Here is a 13,340-nt window from a genome sequence, read left to right on the forward strand (position 1 = left end):
TGTGCAAATAAAATCATACTGAATATAGAGTAGGATTATCCTTACTGAGAATAGAAGGTCTTATGTGCAAAGACTGGTCTGTGCTTTCAGAGTTCCAGCAATCCATGCCTGGTGCCTCCAAAGAATCTAATAATTACAAGACATCCCTTTAAAATCACACACATTTTACATGGTAAGGCGAGTAAGGCTGACACTTGAGACTGAAACATACCACACCATAAAGAGGTATCCTAAATTATATCTGGTGGCTCAGTAGCTTTCATTTAGTCACTGAATGCAGTGTTAAAATGGCTTTGAGGCTAAAGATCTGTTTTCTAAGCAGCTCCAGTAAACTATGGTGTGAGGTGTTTCAGCAAGAGAAGGAACATTGGCATGCTTGGGAAAGGGCAGTGATGTTTTTGGGAGCGTTATGCAGCATTTCAGTCATCCTTTTTCAAGAGAGAGAATCAGTCTGGAAGAGATGCACAGGAAAATGTTTTTCTGAGACCTGAGGCATCTTAGAAAACAAACTCAAAATAAAGTTTGTCTAGATCAGTCTAAAAAAAGAAAAACTGAGTGTGGTATGGCTGACATTGTAAATATAGCAGGGAAGGGCAAAAATGATTTCCTCTAAAGAAAAGTGAAGGCTTAAGAAGAAATTGATCATGTTTACATTTTCTACTGGAATTTTTAAGATTTCTAATGACAGAACATGGTTCTGAAACAGCCTTTCAATAAGAGTAGCAGATAGAGAACTTAGAAGATGGAGTATATGGTTGCCTGCAAATGCAGATCATTGTCTCCAAATGTCCAGGTTCCTAAATGTCTGTTTTCCTAATATGATTTTTCACAAAAAGGCTATTGTCAATGGAATTTTTCTAACAATGGATCTCAGCCCTTCAAGATGTCACTCCCTTCAGTAATTGGTACTTGTGGGAGAAAAGAACAAGGCACCACAGTGGTACTGCCAATGACTGGAGTCAGAAATGGAAGAAATGTAACTGGAAAAACCAGTCCTACCTTTCAGAACCTTGCAGCTAATGAATTCGTCATTTGATCTCTGCTAGCAATGCATTTATCAGTTCAACACTTTTATGTGTTTACAATACGAATGTTCTGCTACAGAGCAGTTGAATTTACAATTGAGAATACTATGATTACAGAGATAATATCTAGAGAAACATTCCCAGGAGATGCTTCCAGGCAGCTTAAAATCAATAGACATGATGAGTATTTTACATCTCTTCAGACTTTGCTTCTGATTTGACTATTACAACCCTTATCTTTTACCCCTGAAGAGCATGGGTGCTTTCACTGTGGATAGATTTCTGTGTTCTTTTTGCTGAGAAAATTAAGCAGTGAGTGATCTGCTTCAGAAATCTGCTCACTGGAGAATTGGTAAATATGCATGCAAACAACTGCCCTGGAGTATAATCTGAGCTATTTTTATGCTACTGTTTGGTAGGTTAGAAGAAGGAATTAATTAAAACAAGAGAGTTTAGACTTCAGGACTTGTTTTTCTGACTCTTCAGAAACCCAGTTGAGGCCTCCTCTTCTGCTTGCCACCACAGATTTAGATTATTTTTTGCTAAATTCTGATTTTATTGAGGAATTTATTCAGCAGTGACTGTACCCCTGGTAAAATAATTCAGTAAAATTGCCTGGACTAGCTGGCATGAAGTTTATCCCCTGTATATCCATGCAGGTTGTCTCAGTCCTTCTTGCACTCTGTGGGGCTATTTGAATTGATTCTTTCTAGTTTTACATGCCTTCCATCATACAGGGCAGATTTTCTGTTGTCTTAAGGTACACTACATTCATTTTACAGGCGCTTCTCTAAGCCAGGCACTGTTATATTGGACCCTTGGGTATGTCAAATAAACAATACAGCTCCCAATATAGAGACAATCAGCTCACTTATCTGCTGCTTGACTTGCTCCCCTACCCTTTTCCTTCTTTTCCATTTAAAGTATGAGTTTATTTAAGGAGAGGAAATCTCTTAGGATTGTGGGACAACAACATGCAGTATAATGAATCCTTATCTCGGGATGGGACCTCAAATGTAAAGAGAAAAACTGAGAGAAAGATTCTGCTGGGGTCACTTGAGTGGAGGATCTTTTGAGGAAACAAGAAAAAGACTAAAAAAGCATCCAAGGGATGGCAGCCTTAAGGTGTATTAAAAACATCTCAATACTCTCAGATCTGTTCAGTGTTATATTTCAGAATAGCTAATGGGAAGATTTCAAAATTATTTTATTATCTTGCATACCAATTTAAACTAGACAAATATCAATAAAACATCTGAGTCCAGAAAAATCCAGGAAACAGAGCTGACTCAGAGGCAAAGAAAATGCAGAATTTCACTACCCTGTGGATGAGTGCTGTTGAGGGAGATGGCAGGGCTGTGGAGAAGCAGGTGTGGTGCTCCTGCTTATGCCAGGACAGGGGGCCATGACCACTGCTGCTTGCAAGAAGGATGAGCAAGAGTTTTTAGTCTACTCAGAGCATCCTTTCTTTTGGCAATAGCAGGGGCAGGTCTCTGGCAGTGGCAAAGCAGAGAGCTGACCCAACAACTGCATACTTTGTCTGTGGCTAAAGCCATTTCTGCAAATCCCATTCCATTTATTTAATGGCTTGAAACATGTACTTTACCGTATGCAAGGCCCATCCTATGCTTTGAAAGTGCTTTGGGGAAAATAGTGCTGCAAAACAAAATTGCCAGGTGTGAGCAATCAGAGCACAATTAAATCTATTATGAATGAAATTAATTATCTCCTTAAAAAAAAAAAAAACCAAAACAACTTAGCTGTTGTGGAAGGTTCCTTATTTAGCAATTAAAAGATGTATATGTTCAGGTGAGTCTTATTACTGTCTGGCTAACTCCTGTCATGTACCTCTTCAAACTTTCTCTTTCCAGAACAAGCTGTGTTGCAGAAATGAGACTCAATTTTCATCCAGATGTACCTCAGTGAGTCAGGGGCATGAGACTGCTCTCTTCAGTGTAGACAATGCCTGACTAGGGTAACAGCTAACTAAAGGATGCTGGTAAAACTAGAGAAACAGAACTGCAGAACGTGTGATGGTGAGATCTGGTCACATGGAGTACAGCTCTCAAAGGGAGGTCATCGAGCACTAAAGGGGGCACAGGCTCAGAAGCAACACTGAAGTGCTGGCCCTGCTTTCAAGCCATGAGTACAGAAGAATAATTCTCTTTAACCACTCTCACAGACATACATAATCTGGGGTTTTGGAGTGCCTTGGGAGGTTGTGCAGACACTGATCTGTCTGAGGACAAGTGGCCAGGCTCCCCAGCATTACTGGGATTTCTCTGCAAGGCAGGAGGTGCAGCTTGGTGGAGCTTGACCCATTCATGGTGCTTCAAATCCCCCTACCCCACAGGGATGGGAAGTACAGAGTTAGCACAGAGCTCAGCAGCTGTGACCTCTTATTTAAAAAAAACCCAGTGGTAGTGCTGTGTATCCCACACTTTCAGTGATTTGAGCAGGGAGCACTGTTTTATTTCAAATTGAAGACCTTAGTCTTGTTTCTACTCTTTCTCAGGATATACCCTTACTAGGTGGCTATCAGCACAGATTTCCATGCTTTCCACTTGAGACTTGGCACTGGATAACCAGGAATACAAAGTCATGAAGCCAGCAAGAAAAGAAGCACAAAAAAAACCCCCACCAAAACAAAACCAAAACAAACCCCCAAAAATCACTTCTATATCTCTTCTTTTCCTAACTGTACTGTACTTCTCTCTTGAGCTGTTTAAGGACTCTGGGTTCCTTTCACAGAAGTCCCCTCTGGACCCAGGGGTCAGTTCTAGAAGCAGTGCCCTGCCCGTATTTTGTGCCCAGAATACGATTTGGTTCAGGCAGCAGAAAGAGCAAGCATATGTACTTTAGGTGCAGTACACTAATGCTAGCTAGGCTGTGCAAACAGTTTAAATTTTAACACATTCCTTTGGACTTGGACACCAAGTGCAACTGATTGTTAATTGGGCCGGAGGCTTGCAACAGTGTTAGCTTGTTATGGCACAAACATGGAAACCAGAAGGTCTGTCTGGGAGCTGGTCCCCTCAAACAAGAACACACAATGTGTACAGGAAGCCAGAAAAGCAGAATTTCCAGTCTGGTAGTGAGGCCAAAACACAGAGAAATCTGGTTCCTGCTTGTGCAAGCCTTGGTCAAAGCAATTAAAGTCAAATTACCAGCTCAAAGGGTAACATTCTGACACCTCCCTGAAGGATGCTGAAACTCTGGGCCAGTCCTCAAGGAGTTGGAAGACTACCATGTGGCCCATTCAGCCAAATCTTTTAGGGCTGCAGATGTCAAGTGAGCCTGTAAATAGCAGGTTGTACTTGCTTTACTCTCATGTAATTTTAGAGTCTCTAACTCTCCCCTAGTCCCTGCTAAAAGGTATCATTATCTCCTTTGCCAGAAATGTGCTACTGCTGAGTAGCTGAGTAATGGGGTTTGTCTCTGCAAAGTCACAGCTTTAGGATGCTGCCAGCTCCAGACCAGAGCTGCATCCTCTTGGCTTCTACAAATATAGAAGTTACTGCATTAAAGAAGCGTAGATTAGAGGATTGTCTCTTGCTTGGCTTTTGAACTGGGGAAAGCATCAAGCCTGATAAACAGACACCACAGCTGAGCTAATGCAAATGCCAGGAGTTGGGCAGCTTGATGATGAGGTAAGCAGTCCTCCCCAGCCCCCTTCTGCTGGGTGGCATTTGCAGAAGCTGGTGACTACTTAATAATGTTATAGTCTGCAAGGGACCTCTGGGAATGTGAGATGAGAGAGGAAGTGTTTGTGGGAGAAAGAAGGACTGAATAAAGATAGCTCATGTGAGAAAACAGCAAGTCCTCAATTATCAAGATAGTTTATTCAGAACAGTTTGTGTTTTCTTTTTGATCTGACACGTTCTCCTTGCTTTATAGAAAGAGAGTTTTGGGAGCTGAGAGGCTACCTCCCCTCAGCTTCACTGGTCTTGCTTGTACATTGCTCATTCCTAACATCCCTTTGATTTCCTCTGCATAATGAGAACAGAGAGTATAAAATTAAGAGGTTTAACTTCCTCAGGTCCTTACATTGCATTTGTTGAGGATAAGATCACAGAAAGGACTGGAATTTCTGTACTGCCTGAGCAGTAGCTATTCTACAGGAAGGCTGACAACCTTGACCATCAGCAGAGCCTGCTTGAACACCTGAGCTCTTGGTATTAGAATGCAGACTTTTTTTTTCGATTTTTTTTTTTGTATTTTTTGCCTCTGATCATAGATAAACAGTGTGTTTTGCTACTTATTTCAGCAGCTGCTAGTCACTTTCTCTCAATCTATGGTCTTTCAGAAAGAAACTGCATTCCTCCATTGTTACTGCAAGACTTAGGCTTGATCCTTGCAGCTGCATTACACTTTTAGATGAGCAATCTTCTTGAATACTTACAGGAATACCCAGTTATAGCTCATTCTAACAGAATCTTTCTTTTCTCACTCTGTTTCTCCTTTGCAAAGTGTATTTTGGCATCATCCCTGAACTTCCTACTGCCAACTACCTCTTTGCTGAGAAGTGACATCCTTTCATGCTCTAATGCCCAGGATCTTGTTCCTGTCTTGTTTACATGCAATCCACTTTTAACATCTCCAGACAACTTGGCAGGAGGGCCAAAGCAGGCTCACTAGTTGTATTTCTTGGCCTTTTTCTGATAAGACTTAGACTTGTTCTGTTCCCTATGGACCCTCTGATGAGTATGGAAGGGAAATTTAAAATCCTATTCCTTTTCTTCCTTGCTGTGTTCCAGTGCAACAGGAATGGCAGTTCCTGCGCTCTGGGGAATACAGACAAGTTAAACTGCTTGGATAGCAAGAGGGAGGAAGGGTATAGGGCAGCAGTATCCTGTGTCTGCATTACTGGCTGACATCTGGGAGAGCTCTGTAGGAGTCTAGCAATAAAACTTGACAATTTCTCATTAGTGGATTTTGTCTTAAAGGCACATTTTGATGATTTGTGATTAGTTTTTGCCCTGGTGTAGTTAAAATTGAAGAGCCAGTGGGAATCCAGGGTTTCTGCTTTGTAAACTTTAATAGTAATATCTCATTATATGACAGGATTTTTATGCTCTTAGGTGATTGCTTACTAATAAGCTGGCAGAGCCATGATATACTACCTTCTGATTCCTGAACACTAATTCAGGCAGATGATCAGCTCTATCACCTCTTTATTCAGACCTGAGTTAGCAAAATTCCCTCACATATTAGAAAGTTCTGACAGTTGACCCCTTTTGATTGTTTTTCACTCTCAATACATTACAGAACCACTGCAATCAACCATTTGTCTTGGACAATTAGACCAAGATAAGGCTACGGAAATGGGAAACTGAAGAAGAAAAAGAAAAAATTAAGGTTAGTTAGTGATGTTTCCAGCTATCTGTGCACAGTTCTGGTTTATATCATGAATTATAAAGAGTTAGCACATTGAGTATCAGAATTAAAAGTGGGAATAGGTCACTGAAACTGATGTGAGTCCTGCGCACCCTGTAGAAAGATGTGTGACCATTTCAGTCTTTGCCAGACACTTCATTAAGTGTTAAGGAAAATAAAATAAACAAATAATTTCCATTTTGTAAGGATTTCACATCCTGGTGTGAAAAGGCCTTTTGTTTCAGTCAAGTCGTGCTTTCTGATTAACTCCCATGGGTAGTGTAAAAGTATTAATAGATTTTTCTATTCTCATTGTACTGATGTTCAATCACAAGCTTTTTCCAACTCTGCACTTTTTTAGAGGACAGTAATTTGTTGAAACCACTCTTAGCAAGTTGATGACAATCTGATTACAATTAACAATACATTCCATTTCCCACTTTAAAATGAAGCTGAATGGCAGTACAAGTCAGAAAAGAGATTTTAAATAAGCTGAGGTCTCTCTAGATTTCTATGAATACAAAGTTCATTCTTTTATGGTAGGCAACAAATTTTTGTATGTATCCCAACACTTTTATATTCATTTGAACCTGACAAGGTAAATGAATAATAGAAGTGAAAAAGAAAAAGTAGATGCAAAGCAAATGCAGTTGTCTGGATTTATTGAGCCCAGTTGTAGTGTTGAAATTATTTTTCTTATTTTTATAGTAATTCATTTTGTTCAGGCCTGTTAGTGTACGTCAAACGAAACGTAAATGAATAAAGAAACCAACCATTCTTATTCATCAATGGATAAAGAAATAAGCCTTATGTGTCAATAAAAACCATGTACTCTAAAATTAGTGTGTCTACTGCAGCTCAGAATAATAAATAGAGAACAATTTGTTCCCTTTTATGTAAATTGAATTTAACTATCAATAAAAAATATAGCAGCTTTTACTTAAAATGGACAGTCCCACAAATTTAGAAGATGGAAAAATATGGATAAGAAAGACAAATAAGGAGCTGGCAGCTGAACAACCCCAGTTGTGGGGAGGTAGAACACACTTGAAATATTCTTGGGGTATGCTCCCAGCAGCACATATGGCAACCAAATCCAGACTGTGATGATGGCAATGGGCCATGGGAATGCTTTTCTTGGAGCCTTTGACTTGCAGGTTACCTGGTACAGATTGATTACAGAGAATAACCCCAAGGAAAGGAAACACTCCCAGCATTGACTCCCTATAACATTTTATGGTGACTGAAAATTTTTTGAGACATACCATTAGGTTTCATCAGGCTGCAGAAGGAGGTGCCTGAGAGACCTCCTGGGCAAGCTATGGGCAGCCTGTGCTGCTCCAGGTGAACTGGGGGAATCCCCATTTGGAGAGCCTGGACTTAAGCAGAAAGGTTAAGGGGTGGGAGGCTGGATACACAGAGAGAAACCAAGTACACACTCCTTTCTCCAACAATTTGCTAGGTGCTCATGCCTCCTTGGACATCACAGCTGAGATGTTTCTTGTCTGGGGCAGTGGTATCTTCACCTTTCATTTGCAGCCTGGGAAAGGAGCAGTGATTGAGCTCTGTCAGTCACTCCTTCCCTCCTCAAACCTGGTGAGCCTGACACAGCCGGTAAAACCCAAGGTTGCCTGTAGAGAAAGGTCAGGATGAGCACTCAACTCACAGGGCTGACATTACTGAACCCTCAGTGGCATCTCTTGGCTGGTGGTATTTCATAATGTCTTTAAGGATTGTGTTATGAGTTTAGATTTAGTGTGACTGGAAGTACTGAGAAAAATCTGAGATAGAGATATTTTAAGTATCTGCAGGCTTGGAACAATAACTCCATAGTGAAGCATCACTCGTATGAAATACTCCAGTATGCCAATTTAGATGTAAAGCTGTGTTAGAACTCGGGTGCTTAAGGTCAGGGTGATGTGCAGAACCTTGGGTAAAATCTATGAGTTTAAAACTGAAGTATTGGTGGCAGACTGAAAAGACGTCTCTTGTGGTACATGCCAGACATGAAAGTTTTAATTAAGTAATGTACTTTGGGCCTTTTATTTTTCCACATTATGTGCTTTTTTTACTCTATTTGGAAACTATACTTGTGTCGCACTGCTGGTGAGGAAATCTCTGTATTTAACAAGATTGATGCAGTGTTGCTGGTTCTCTCCTGTGGCCTTGAAGCACTTTGGAGGTTTGCAAATGCTAAATGAGCCACATGAAACACTTTCAGGTATGTGCTGTGGCAAACAGGCTGCAAACACTATATTTGGGGGAAATTAGCACTGCCGTGTCGGTCAGTGAATGAGTACATTGCTGCTATTAAAAAAACCACAGTATAGTGTGTTTACCTATTTTTCATCCATAGAAGAATCTTGTATTCACTGAGGGACAGATTATGGCCACTTCTGCATAGTAATTTAAAGCAGAAATATAAATTTCTGCTATAAGCAGAGTATGCCTCATTCTTGTACTTTACAAATGAGATACACTGTCACAGGAAGTATTTGCAGAATGCAAAAGGAGTGCTTAATTTTCCCAATCTCTGCCATATTTGACATTTCAGAACCAAAGCAAGGAAGGCAAATATTCGGACCCTAAATTATGAGTGCCTTCTGACCTGCTGTTTTACAAAAATGAGGCACAGCAATGAATATGTAATGGGTACTCAGTAGTGAATTAGTACTGCTATCAGTGCTAAAGGTAAATGGCTTATTGCCTTCATCTCCCTTTTCTTATTGTTCATGAGTAAAGAATCATCACGCTTGAAGGTAAATCAAATCTGCCTTCTATGGTGCAGTGTGAATAGACTCTGGGCTTATTTATCTCCCTCTGGGCTAGATTATCTGCCCTCCAATGTGGCTGTTAGGCCACTGCACTTTATATGCCCTTTTCTCTTCCTTCAGCTTCTCACCTAATCAAATCTCACAGACAATCTAAACAGCAGACAAGACACAAAGAAACAGTTAGAGAAAGTATCCCAAATTTTACAGTAATGCACGACTGAAATAAGTACTTTGGGCCACAGGGCTGTGCTCCCTATCATGTTCTATAATCCATTTAAACAACTGATTTGGATTTTTCTTAAAATTAATTTAATTTTAGTATTGTTTTGGTTACAAATCGTCTTTCAACTACAAGAGTAAATGTATTCCAGCTCAGTTATTGCTTATTTGTTTTTGTATCCATGCTGCCCTGTAGCTTAAAGTGTTTATCTACCTCTCTGCTCACTCATAACTTTTGTCTTCTTATAAAGAATAAGATGGGGGTAGGGGGGAAATGAGGTAGTCAGAAAAAAATACTTGTTTAAGAAGTTAAAATGACTGAAGTTTAAGAAGGAATCTCCTTGTAATTGAGATGATTGGGGAATTTGAAGATTGACCTTTTCTTCTCCTTTGTCTTCTCTGTTGGTTCACATCAGTTGCATCTACTGATTTGTAAGATTTGGCTCCAAAGAAAGGAAATTGCAGAAACCCAGCTGACAGAAACATAAGGACAACCTGCAAGAAAGAACACCCTAATACCTCAGGGTGAGGTTAGAGGGGACTGAAGAGGTCAGGACAAGGCTGGGAGGAAGGGCCTGACCAAGTGATACCTGTGGTGAACGTTTTTGCTCTATCTCAAGGACTGATCTCTTCTACTTGAACTCTGGATGTTTTTGCTCTTGTCACTAAATCAGTTTCCTATTTTCAGGTAAGATTAGATAGTTATTGTGGTAGTTTTTTAAACAGGACTTGCTGATAGCTGCTGTTGGCACTTTGCTCCCTGTGTTCTAAAGAAGGGAGTGTTTGTTTACTGTTCCCAAATACTGAGCACCTTTGTCACCACACTAACAATGCAATGAGGTTTTTGATACGTCGTTTCTCCCAGTAAAGATGAAAACACTGAGTCAGAGACACACAGACTCATAGTCCAGTGTCAGAGCTAAGATTCTCCTGCCCCTGAACTCTCTGTGCAATGGTGGTTTGCCCCTTGCCCCAGGTGCCCATGGTTTTGCCATGTGTACCGGCAAGGTCTTGAGAGGTGGCTGTGAAATTGAAAAGGTTTTAGCAGAAATAATTTCTTTGAAGCAGGTTTCCTGCATAAATGTCTGCTTGCTCCTCAAGAAGAGGAAGATACGTCCCTTGACTTAAGCTAAAGTGGTTCCAAGAAAGAAGCCTGCTCTTCCTTGTAGCAGAAACGTATGTGTTGTAAATGTCAAATCACTGCAAGATTTGTATTTTGATGGCATTTGTAGCATAGACTACAACTATTTTTCATTCAAATAATACATCTTGGCGAGGAAGCTGATAAGCAGTCTCTGAGATTTAGTTATAATTTTTTTTCTACTCTGCAGATACTTTCTGTGTGATTTAATCCCTTCCAGTCCCAAGGAAAAGCTTTGATCTATTTATGCATTCTTATGAGCTGCACCAAATAATCTCAAATAGATTTTTGGTGTTGTGACCTTTGCTAATGTTCAATTCTCTGCCTTTGCTGGCCAAGTGAAAGCCTCCAGGGCAAGTTCAAACTTTTGACAGTGGATGGCTTTACTTTGCTCTGGGTCACACAGCTTGCCTTCACAAAATTCAGTCACACAACTCTGCTTCTTATTGGAGCCACTGAGTTTTTTTCATGGTTGCTCTCTGATGTTCATTAAGTTTTGTTTTTAATAGTTCACTTCATCCTTTGGCAGGGATTTTTATAGTGCTAAAGCCAAGTAACCTTCTTTCCTCTTGTAGTCCAAGCCCAGTGATGAGATGTTCACAGACTGAAAATGTTTAACTTTGCACGTTGGGGAAACAGCATTTTTGTAATGTCAAAAAGTGGAAAAAAATCTTCATTAAACAAAATTCAAGCTAAAGGCCCAAATTCCCCAAATCAGCCTGAAATATGCTGCCTGGGCTCGTGGGATCTTGAACAGGGATTTTTAAGATTTCCTTACAATACTGAATGAATATCTTTTTGGGAAGATATGAATGATTGGAATGATCTTTTTAGGAAGATATTTTGGAAAGCCCCTGACTTTCCAAATAGATGCTTCTTATAAACTGAAATTCATATGAAAAAATGATAGTGAGAAGAGGGTAAGAAGGCACAGTGATGGACAGGCTGATTACACTATACTGGGTGACCTATTGATTGGGCAGTGCATCCAGTTCAGCATGTTTAATCATTTTCCACTTTGCACAGGCTGCTTTATTGCCCTGAGCTGGCACAGTTCTTGCCTGCATGTCAGGGTGATAGAATACAAGCAAAGGGTTCTGAGCAATTTTTGAACTTGAAGAAACAACATGTACTACAAGTAATAATCAGTTCTGTACTGGGTAGATGTGTACAGCTTGGTAGTGTTGGGGTTTTTTCTGTTTGTTTGGTTGGTTGCAATTGTAATTTCACTTTTTAGTATCAGACACTTAAACACTGTGCCTGAAACCACACTGTTCCCATCCTTTCATAAAACATGATTGTCATCTATTTACTAGTAGTAATGGCAGTGCCTTAGCAGTGCTAGCAGAGATGATTGGAAAAGATGTCTGTGTTAATATGATAAATGCCACTGTTCAATTTCAAGCAAAAAACAATTTTACACAACAACATGTCACACGTCAATTAATTTTCTTCCTTGCTCCAAGCTGTAGCTAATCTATGTCTTTGCAGCACACCTATTACTGCACTATCATAAACATTTTCAGGTTTGGTGTTTAGAAGGGTTTAATATTCGACTAATTGGGGGAAATAAAGACTATCCAGTTTCATAAATAAAAGAACAAAAATGAAGAGTAACCATGTTATTCTGAAGTACTAGATGACCTAAGTTAAAATGGAATTCTACACAAACATTAATTATGCTCTGTGCTTCCTGCTGAGTAACTGTGTGCAATAAAAATTGTTCCCTACAAGTCAGTGCAAGCTGTCATTTCAGTGAGTATGTAGGGGTTTGTAATGGGATGAAATGTGCACCCTGATATTTATATAAGTGACTTCCACAACTCTGTTCCTTTTAGGCTCTGAGAAAAGACTTCTGTAATTCACAGGAAATGTAGGGCCTGGCTTCCCTGGCTTTTTTGGAAAAAACAGTGATGCTTTACTCGCAGATGGAAAATCATTTTCCCCAAACAGTGGCTCTCAAAGGTTTGGTGTTTTTCTCCTCTCACCTAAGTGCATACCATATTTCATGCATGAACATAAGGATATGATGAAATCTAACATTGGCATATGCAGACATGGAATCGGTCACACAGATGTCCATGGCTATACAATCACAAATTGACACAGGAGAAGTGAGTTTGTTTGTATGTTCATGTCTGCCTACCTCTGTCCATAGCCTAAAATTCCTAAAGGAAAATAAGGAACATGCCCCAGTCATTTTGACATTTCTCTGTAGAAACACTTTGTCTCTTTCTGGTAAATGCCTTTTTTTAAACAATAGAGTTGCAGACCTGTATAATTATAACTGATTGAGCTCAGTGTTTATCAGAAATTATTCTGCTGGATGGCAGGGGTAAAAAAATAAATACTTCTGTCCTTAAATTGAACTATGTAAAAGGAAAAAATACTGAAAATAAATACATGTGCAGTAGATACAGATGTTGTCCTTTAAACTCACATTCTTTCCAATGGGAATTTTAGCATATAAAGGACCTAGACTAGGAGTCTGTAGAATAGTTGAAAAAATAGGTTAATGAAGGTAATGTGGTCAAACCTCTTTTTTAAAGTGATTGAATCAGAACAGGATACTTAGGGCCTTGCCAGGTCAAATTCTGAATATCTTTAAGGATGAGAATTTCATAATCTCTCTAAGCATTCTACATTACTCTCTCTTTCTCTTATTGTCTGGTCTCAGACCACTGATACAACCAGATTAAATTTGACCAAAATACACCCCAAGAAAAATGTTCCATTTAGAGAAGACCAAACCAGTGGCACCGCAAAAGTTTTGTCTGTTAGGAAAATCATTAGTGATAACTGGTG

The 13,340-nt window shown here is 39.7% G+C and overlaps 1 protein-coding gene across 21 annotated transcripts in view; it reads right to left on the reverse strand.

Moving 5' to 3' along the window:
* Positions 1–13,340, reverse strand: part of BEGAIN (brain enriched guanylate kinase associated) — a 159,699-nt gene that overhangs the window by 82,954 nt on the left and 63,405 nt on the right. Inside the window, exon 1 of one of the 21 annotated variants that reach the window (XM_072930427.1) lies at positions 2,632–2,655. The exons of the other annotated variants lie outside the window; for them this stretch is intronic. The gene's annotated coding sequence lies outside the window, so the exon portion shown is untranslated. Of the gene's footprint in view, positions 1–2,631; positions 2,656–13,340 lie in introns of those variants that run through there. 21 annotated transcript variants of the gene reach the window in all.

This window comes from Taeniopygia guttata, chromosome 5 (assembly GCF_048771995.1).
Source record: "Taeniopygia guttata chromosome 5, bTaeGut7.mat, whole genome shotgun sequence".
Classification (NCBI taxonomy): Eukaryota; Metazoa; Chordata; class Aves; order Passeriformes; family Estrildidae; genus Taeniopygia; species Taeniopygia guttata.